Source organism: Astyanax mexicanus, chromosome 2 (genome assembly GCF_023375975.1).
Source record: "Astyanax mexicanus isolate ESR-SI-001 chromosome 2, AstMex3_surface, whole genome shotgun sequence".
Lineage (NCBI taxonomy): Eukaryota > Metazoa > Chordata > Actinopteri > Characiformes > Acestrorhamphidae > Astyanax > Astyanax mexicanus.
Window position 1 is genome coordinate 67,352,894 of NC_064409.1, and position 10,000 is coordinate 67,362,893.

Sequence of the window (10,000 nt, forward strand, 5' to 3'; positions counted from 1 at the left end):
TAAACAAGACATATTTTTCCTACGCAGCACTAAAGATCGCTAAAATTGAGAGTACAGTGATGTGACACACTGTGATATGACTAAATCACTGAAAAGTTCTAGTTATAATTACTTTACTCCACATTTACTCCACATAAAAAAAAAACTAATCCCACCTCTCTGTTTATTATTTTAACTAGGTGACTGGCATTTCATCACCGTGTACTACTGCAACTCTAAATACTGACACATGCACTTACAAACACACACACACACACACACACACCCAGACAAGCTTTAATACACACACACACTGTAGCAGGACTGTCAATACCTCTACTATTACATCACAATAGAGTTTCCAGCACAATCTAAAAAACTCAAGCTGATACACCAAGTTGGAAAGATAGATAAATAAAAAAGAGGAATGAAAGGAGGAGTCTGAGTCTCTGTGTGTTGGTTTGTTTATTTGTTTTTGGTTTGGTGACTGACATTTCATCAGCACCAGTGTACCTAGCTGCAAGTCTAAATACTGCATGGGAAAATGTCGACACATGCACACAGTGTAAATTCACACCAGTATAACATTAAACGCACATAGGCATTGTATCTCTCTCTCTCTCTCTCTCTCTCTCTCTCTCTCTCTCTCTTTCTCTGCGCATGCTGTTAAGCATATTTGTTATTAGGGCAAAGCCATGTTTACCAGCATCCAATTAGACATGTATGACGTGATGACGTCAGTGCCCATGTATACGCCCATGCGTACCACCCTTATGCTGTGTGTTTTTTTTTTGAATAAACGGCTGAGTCAGTTGAGGTCGTGCCAGCCAACAGAGAAGATGGTTGTCGTGTGTTTCTCTTAGCCAATCGAGTCGCTAAAGCTGTTTACTGTGTGCCCTAAGAAAAACGCGAGTGCTGCTGAACAGGGACGATGAGTATCCCCACAGGTTATGGGCCCAGTCACTTAGGCCACAGGTGGAGCAGACTTTTATTCGACGGTGAAGAGAAAAATTATGAACTTTGGGAAGCAAGGTTCCTCGCTCACATGGAACTCCGTAGTCTCAGGGAGACCATCACGGAGACGCCTGATATCGATGCGGGGGATGAAGGAGCTCTCGCCGAAGATGAGGCAAAGAATGGTGAGGCGTATGCGGAACTTGTGCAAGTGTTGGACAACAAAAGTTTATCGTTGGTAATGAGAGAAGCGGAACGAGACGGAAGAAAGGCATTGGCGATTCTGCGAAAGCATTACGTTGGCAAGGACAAGCCACGAGTCGTGAGTCTATACTGTGAACTGTCCTCACTCTGCAAAGCTAGCGATGAGACAGTTACCGACTACATAATTCGAGCAGAGACTATTTTCACGTCATTAAGGAGAGCAGACGAACAAATTAGTGATGGACTTATGATTGCAATGGTAGTGAAAGGGCTACCCGAGTCCTACAAACCGTTCGTTGTGCACGTTACACAGACAAATGAAGTCGTGATGTTTGGTGAGTTTAAAAGTAAACTGCGCAGCTATGAAAGTACAGAGAAATATGGGAGAGGAGACGTGACTGAGGACAACGTGATGAGAACAAGCGGGGCGACGAAAGCACGCGGGAGAGGCCGGGGGAAGAGAGTGGACTTGGCTGACATGGAGTGTTACGCGTGCGGGAAAAGAGGGCACATGGCCCGGGCATGCCCCAACGACGTGCAGCAGAGGAGAGATGATCGAACATGGGACACACCACAGCGAGGAAAAGGGCGCGGTCGTGGACGCGGCCGAGGTCGTGACCAAATCAAGAAAGCTGATGAACAGACAGATACGCAGTCGTCATTTTTCTTTAAGATGAGTGACTGTCACTTGCAAGAAGAAAATAAGAAAGGGCTCATGGTTGACTGCGGCGCCACATCGCATATGATCAATGATGCCACCAAGTTCAAAACGGTGGACAAGAACTTCAGACCCGAGGATCATATGATCGAGCTGGCCGACGGAACCAAGGTGAGCGGAATGGCGAAGATGAGGGGAGACGCCGAGGTCTACTTGCTGGACAGCGAGGGATGACGAGTGAAAACGAAACTCAAGCAGGCGCTCTACATTCCATCGTTCCCACAGAACATTTTTTCTGTCAAGGCAGCAACAGGCAACGGTGCAGAGGTCCATTTCAAAGACGGTGATGACTGGCTAGTCAACAGGGACGGTACAAAATTCAAAATGGATGTGTACGGTAGGCTGTATTACCTTAGCACAGTTGAGAGTGTTGAGAGTGATGAAGTGTATGGTTGTCATGATATACAAACATGGCACAGAATACTAGGCCATTGTAACTTTGATGACATTGTAAAACTGGAGAATGTTGTTGAAGGGATGTCTATTAAGGGCAAAAATGATAAGTCAAAACAAAACTGTGAAATATGCACACAGGGCAAATTCACACAAAGCAGAAACAGACAGGCAGATGCAAAAGCTACATGCATACTTGAGCTAGTGCACACAGACTTATGCGGCCCCATAGAACCAGCAGATAAAAATGGGTACAAGTATGCAATAGCATTTACTGATGATTACAGCGGGATGATTTTTCCATATTTTCTAAAGGCAAAAAGCTATGCAGCGCAAGCTACAGAGAAATTCATAGCAGACGTAGCTCCCTATGGGAAAATTAAGTGTATAAGGTCTGACAACGGAACAGAATTTACCGGACAGGAGTTCCAGTCCTTACTTAGGAGTAATGGGATAAGGCACGAGACAAGTGCACCCTACTCACCTCATCAGAATGGAACTGCCGAAAGGGGATGGAGAACATTATTTGAGATGGCACGATGCATGCTGTTGGAGAGTAACCTCCCAAAGCAGTTGTGGACATATGCAGTGCAAACTGCAGCTCAGATTCGAAACAGGTGTTACAGTAAGCGTCTAGAGCAGACACCTTACCGTGTTTTCACAGGGAAAACACCCAACCTGTCTAACATGAAGGTATTCGGATCTGAATGTTACACATATAAGCAGGACAAAAAGAAGCTGGATGCTAGGTGTGACAAAGGGATCTTTGTCGGCTATGATAAGTATAGCCCAGCTTACAACATCTACTACCCGGAGACAGGAAAAGTCCTAAAACATAGGCTTGTGAAAACAATCACTAAAGGCAGCGCAGATAGCCAGACACAGACCAGTTATGATATGGAGGATGACTTAGAGAGCTATGGAGATGATACACCAAAGGTAGTGAGCCAGGGTCAGGAACAGTCTGAAGGGACTAGAGAGCCTTGTACGGAGACGACTGAAGTAGGTCCAACCCAGGCAGATGGTACAGAGAAAGAGCAGGTAGAAAGGAGGTATCCTGTGAGGGAGAGAAAGGCCCCAGAATACCTGAAAGATTACCAGTGCAAAGCTGACTGTGATGATGAAACAGAAAATGTAGATTATTTCTACAGAGTGACCTATGGTGTTCCTAAAACGTTTAGTGAGGCAATGAGTTCAGAAAAATCTAAATTATGGGGTGATGCGATGAAAGAAGAGATGCAGTCTTTAACTGAGAATGAAACTTTCACTCTGACACCACTGCCACAGGGTAAACAAGCAGTGGGAGGTCGCTGGGTATATGCAATGAAAGAAAGCCCAAATGGATCTGAGACTTGTAAAGCCAGATATGTAGCAAAGGGGTACGGTCAGGTAGAAGGGATTGACTATAAAGAGACATTTTCACCCACTGCCAACATGACCTCTGTCCGAGCATTGATGCAGGTAGCTGTGCAGGAGGATCTTATCCTTCACCAAATGGATGTAAAGACTGCTTACCTACATGCTCCCATGGACTGTGAGGTATACATGGAGCAACCGGAAGGTTTTGAGGTTATGTCAAAAACAGGTGAACATCTTGTGTGTAAACTCAACAAGTCATTGTATGGGTTAAAACAGTCCGGTCGCAACTGGAATATGTTACTGCATGATCACCTTACAGGGAATGGTTTTGTGCAAAATGATGCTGACCACTGTGTCTACACCAGAGAATCTGGGAATGAGAAAGTCATACTGTTAGTGTGGGTTGATGATTTAATCATAGCAGCTAGTGAAAACACCATACTGAGAGATGTGAAAGAAATACTGAAGAAAAGGTTTAAGATGAAGGATATGGGTCCACTTAAACACTTTCTAGGTATTGATTTTAACTACAGTGATGGAGAAATCAAAATGACACAAAAGAGACACATTGAGAAAATGTTAGCCAGATTTGGAATGCCTGAATGCAAACCGAGATCTACCCCATCTGAGCAGAAATTACATTTTGGCAATGATGGAGATGTAATTGATCCAACAGGGTACAGAGAAATAGTGGGTAGCTTGATATACATCATGACATGCACTAGACCCGACTTGAGTTGGATAGTTAGTAAGCTATCACAACACTTGGCAGAACCAAACCAACAGCATTGGACTGCTGCAAAACACTTACTGAGGTACTTAAAAGGTACTCTGGATCAGAAATTAAACTACCGAAAATGTGAGAAAAGCTTACAGCTTGAGGGGTATAGTGATGCTGATTGGGCAGCTGACAAAAATGACAGGAGAAGCACCACTGGATATTGTTTCAGCTTAACTGAGACTGGTGCAGTAATATCATGGAAGAGCAGGAAGCAGCCAACAGTGGCGCTATCTAGCTGTGAAGCAGAATACATGGCTCTAGCAGCCGCTACTCAGGAGAGCATGTATCTTGTTCAGCTACTAAAAGGGATGGATGGTAGTAACCAGCATTTACCAGTCAATATCTATGAGGACAACCAGGGGGCGATAGCGTTATCCAAGAACCCAGTATGTAGACAGAGAAGCAAGCATGTGGATATAAAATATCACTTTGTACGGTCTGCACACACAGAGGGGAAGATTAATGTTGTTTACTGTCCTACTGCAGACATGGTAGCTGATGTACTTACCAAACCAGTGTCAAAAGTCAAATTTGAGAAGTTCATGGGTTATTTGTTTGGAGAGTAATGAAAACTGCCAGTATGTCAAATGTTTTTGTTTTATGAGTTTTACTGTAACTGAGTACAGTACAAAATGGGTTATGTATCTTTTTGGTTTCGTTTTCCACTATACAGTTGAGAGAGAGCTGCAAACATGTCTTTGAGTGGGAGTGTTAAGCATATTTGTTATAAGGGCAAAGCCATGTTTACCAGCATCCAATTAGACATGTATGACGTGATGACGTCAGTGCCCATGTATACGCCCATGCGTACCACCCTTATGCTGTGTGTTTTTTTTTCGAATAAACGGCTGAGTCAGTTGAGGTTGTGCCAGCCAACAGAGAAGATGGTTGTCGTGTGTTTCTCTTAGCCAATCGAGTCGCTAAAGCTGTTTACTGTGTGCCCTAAGAAAAACGCGAGTGCTGCTGAACAGGGACGATGAGTATCCCCACACATGCGTGAGCGTGAGTGCTGGAGGAAGCGGAGGGTGTGTGTGAGAGCGCTTGGCGTTTTGCCGACCTTTTTGTTGTTGTTAAGTTTCGTTTTCGTTTTGATTGAGTGGATTGTTTGAGTGTGTGAGTGAGTTTATCTGCGTGTGTGTGTGGTGTAGCGGTGTGGTGTGTGCGCGCGCTGCTGAGCGCGGGTGTGAGTTTGTGTGTGAGTGTGTGTGTGGCGTGAGCGTGGTATGGCCTGGTCTGCGGCTGCTCGGAGGAGCTCTGCGGCTCCAAGGAGTTCGCCGTTTGAGCAGCTCTCCAGGCAGAATGGAGTAAAGTTCGCCTGTAAGGCGAGTATAGAGAGCTGCTGTCTGGCTGTTGGAGAAAGTGTGGGACATGAAAACGTGCTGTCAGCGTCCCGCATGAACAACTCCATGGTCATGTTTTTAAACACTGTGGAAAGAGCGAACGACCTGATCAGTAAGGGAGTACTTATAAACGGTCAGCTCTTCCCGGTGCTGCCCCTCAGTACCCCCGCGAGGAAGGTGATACTGTCTAACGTCCCCCCGTTCATTAAAGACGAGCTACTCGTCCGTGAGCTTTCCCGCTATGGCAAGGTGGTCTCATCCGTGAAAAGACTTAGTCTCGGACTCAAATCACCTCTTTTAAAGCACCTGGTGTCTTTCAGAAGGATGGTTTTAATGACTTTGAAGGATGGGGAGGATCTGGATCTGATTCTCAAGCTAAAGGTGGATGAGTTCGATTACACTGTTTACGTGTCCACTGATACGGACATCAAGTGTTTTTGGTGCGGACAAGCGGGTCATCTGGTGCGAGCCTGCCCGGAGAAGGCTAACGCAAGCTCAGATGTTCCCGCGGGTGCTGAGCGCGAGCGGCCGGGTCCCGCTGCTGCGGAGCCCGCGGTGGCCGTTCCCCCTGCGGCGGCTGCGGGCTCGGGCGCGGGAGATGCGCCGACTGCCCCGGGGTCGGAACAGGATGAGGTGAGCGGGTCCGAGGCTGAAACGGAGGAGACCGGGGGAGCTGCACGCGCCGCGGAGGCACCTTCATCACCTCCTCCAGCTGTGGAGGAGCCGCCCGTGGAGGAGGCGTGCAGCGCGGCGGGGGGCACTGAGGGGCAGACAGCAGAGGTGAGTGACTGCGTTAAACCTGCCTCTGCTGCAGCTGTGGTTTTAAATGATGTGGAGATGGTGGATGAACCTGTTTTTAAAGTGCCAACTAAGAGGAAAATGTCGGGAAAGGAAAAAGGGAAAAAGCAGGCAAAGACTGAGGTCAGTGGTACAGATGAGGAGGTGAAGGGGAGTGAGGGTGATGATGAAGGTGATAATGATGGCTCTGTTTCTGACTCTGGGTGGTCTGTGTGCTCTCAAGATGAGAGAATCCCTGTTGTGTATACTGCTGTACAAATTAAGACGTTTTTAAAAGAGTCTAAAGGGCAGAGAGGTGTGCGGGTGGAGGATCATTTTACAGACACAGACCAGTTCATCCATGACGTTAAACTTTTAAAAAGAGAAAAGGCTTTTACCTCCACAGAAGTGTACAGATTAAACAAGATACTGACCAGCCTGCAAAGCTTGTAATGATGATGTTTTTAAAGTTTTTTAGTCCCTGTTTCGGGTTGGCCCTTGTCATCACTGTTTTATCACTTTTTATTATTTTAATGGGTGACATTAAGATTGCTTCTTTAAACCTGAATGGTGCACGAGACCCTGTAAAAAGAGCAATGTTTTATGAGTTGGCCAAACAGAAACGTGCTGATGTCTTTTTTATCCAAGAGACGCACAGTGATGATGAAGTTAATATAGAATGGGCTAAAGAGTGGGACGGCCTGGCCATTTTAAGTAATTATTCCTCTGTCAGCAGTGGAGTTGGTGTTTTATTTGTGTCCAGTTTTATCCCCTACTCTTACACAGTAGATGAGATTTTACCTGGGAGGCTGCTAAAAGTAAAAGCCTGTTTTGAGCACGAGACCTTTGTTTTTATTTGTGTGTACGCTCCCACTCTAGGAGTAGAGAGGATGTTGTTTTTAGATAGGCTCAGCTCTGTACTCTCTGACTGTGATTTTACAGATTTTTTAGTTTTGGGTGGGGATTTTAACTGTACAGCTGATAGCCTGGACAGGAACCACTTGGAGCCACACACTGCATCCCGCAGGCGGCTGTGTGAGCTCATAGAGATGCATGATCTTTGTGACATATGGAGGAATTTACATGGTGTACAAAAGCAATATACATATTCACATTCTAGAGATAATGCTCTCTCCCTGGCCAGGCTTGATCGATTTTATGGTTTTAAGCATCATTTATCTGTTTTTACGCATTGTTTTATTACTCCTGTTGGTTTTACTGATCACTGTATGGTTCAGTGTACTTTTAGAAAAAGTAATATTAAACCTCAGAGTGCGTACTGGCATTTTAATACCTCACTTTTAGATGATGCTAATTTTAAAGAGTCTTTTACTTTTTTATGGGATGTTTTAAAGTCACGGAAAACATCTTTTAATTCATTACAGAGTTGGTGGGACGTAGCAAAAGTACACATTAAAGTGTTTTGTCAGCAGTACACTGTCAATGTCACTAGAGACATTTCCAGATCTCTGAAAGCTCTGGAGATTGAGATTGTGGAGCTTCAAGGTTTTACAGAACCCACAGGAAATCAAGAGCGTATTACAGCTCTTAAAAGAAAAAAGGCTGCGTTAGCTGATCTGCTAGGCATTACAGCACAGGGGGCGCTGGTCCGTTCTCGTTTTCGTAATGTAACGGAAATGGATGCTCCTTCAAAGTTCTTCTTTGGTCTCGAGCGTAAAAATGGACAGAAAAGGTTTATGCATGCTGTGCGAACTGAATCAGGGGATCTCGTATCTGAGCCTTCTGAAATTCGCCAGCACACAGTCAGCTTTTTCTCAAAGCTGTATGAGAGTGAGCAGGACAATGCACAGGGTGTAGAGGAGAGGTTCTTCCCCCTGCAGACACAAATCACGCCACAGTCCGCCAGGGCACTGGACGCTGAGCTCACCATGGGGGAGCTTTATGAAGCCCTCCAGGGCATGGAGAACGGCCGGGCTCCGGGCATTGATGGCCTCCCGGTGGAGTTCTATAAGGCGTTTTGGTCAGTGTTGGGTCAGGATGTGCTGGAGGTGCTTCAGGCCAGTGTGCAGGATGGGAAGCTCCCGCTGAGCTGCAGGAGAGCTGTCCTGACCCTACTGCCAAAAACAGGGGATCTTACGTGGCTGAAGAACTGGCGCCCTGTGTCATTACTGTGCACAGACTGCAAGATACTCTCAAAAGCATTAGCCTCGAGACTGGGGAAGGTGATGGAGCAGGTGGTTCACCTTGACCAGACGTACTGTGTGCCTGGCAGGTCTATTTTTGACAATGTTCATTTGATTCGGGATGTTTTGGCCGTCTCCAGACTATTGGGTTTAAAGACTGGTCTCGTATTTTTGGACCAGGAAAAGGCTTTTGACCGGGTTGAACACGAGTATTTGTGGAAAGTTCTGGAGAACTTTGGGTTCAACCCTGGTTTTATAGCCATGATCAAAGTTCTGTACAGTGACATAGAAAGTGTACTGAAAGTTAACGGTGGTTTGTGCGCTCCTTTTAATGTTCATAGAGGTATCAGGCAGGGGTGTGCTCTTTCGGGAATGTTATACAGCCTGTCTATCGAGCCTCTGCTCTGCCAGCTGCGGCAGAGGCTCTCCGGATTTATCATCCCGAACTGTAGCACACCTTTACGCCTTTCTGCTTATGCGGATGATCTGACTGTCCTGATAACCTCACAGAATGACATTGATGTTTTAGTGGATGTTTTAAATGATTTTAGGATTTTATCATCTGCTAAAGTGAACTGGACAAAAAGCACTGCTGTTTTAGTGGGCGAATGGCCTGGTGGGGGACCCGCACTGCCTGGGTTGACATGGAGGACGGGTGGTTTTAAATATCTAGGAGTGTACTTGGGAGACAGCGATTATGAAAAGCAAAACTGGGAGGGAACTATTGAGAAGGTGAAGGGTCGTCTCAATAGATGGAACTGGATATTCCCTCAGCTGTCTTATCGGGGTCGGGTTTTAATTGTAAATAACCTTGCTGCTTCGTTTTTATGGCATAAGCTGGCATGTGTGGATCCCCCACCGAACCTACTTGCTGGCATTCAGGCTTTACTGGTGGACTTCTTCTGGGACCGACTGCACTGGTTACCACAGACAGTTCTCTTCCTGCCCAAGGAGGAAGGAGGACAAGGGCTGGTCCACCTAGCCAGCAGGACTGCTGCCTTTCGCCTCCAGTTTATACAGAGACTGCTCACCGGCCCACAGGACTTGGTATGGAGAGCAGTGGCATGCAGGATTTTACAAATGGTGGGCGGAATGGGATTGGACAGAACTCTGTTTTTATTGGACACTAAAGCACTGGATTTTACTGGATTACCTTTGTTTTACCGTGGACTTTTTAGAATTTGGAACTTTTTTAACACGTCCAGACTGGGTGAAACCTCTTTGTACTGGCTCCTGGAGGAGCCTCTGGTCTATGGGTCACGACTGGATGTGACGAGCCGGACCTCCCCCGCACTGGTCAGGAAGCTGGTCTCCACGAACGTCATAACACTTCGTCAGCTGGTGGAGGTTG

At 46.1% G+C, this 10,000-nt stretch overlaps 1 protein-coding gene across 1 annotated transcript in view; it reads right to left on the reverse strand.

Moving 5' to 3' along the window:
- Window positions 1-10,000, reverse strand: part of spock1 (SPARC (osteonectin), cwcv and kazal like domains proteoglycan 1) — a 502,975-nt gene that overhangs the window by 249,997 nt on the left and 242,978 nt on the right. The gene's annotated exons all lie outside the window — the stretch shown is intronic.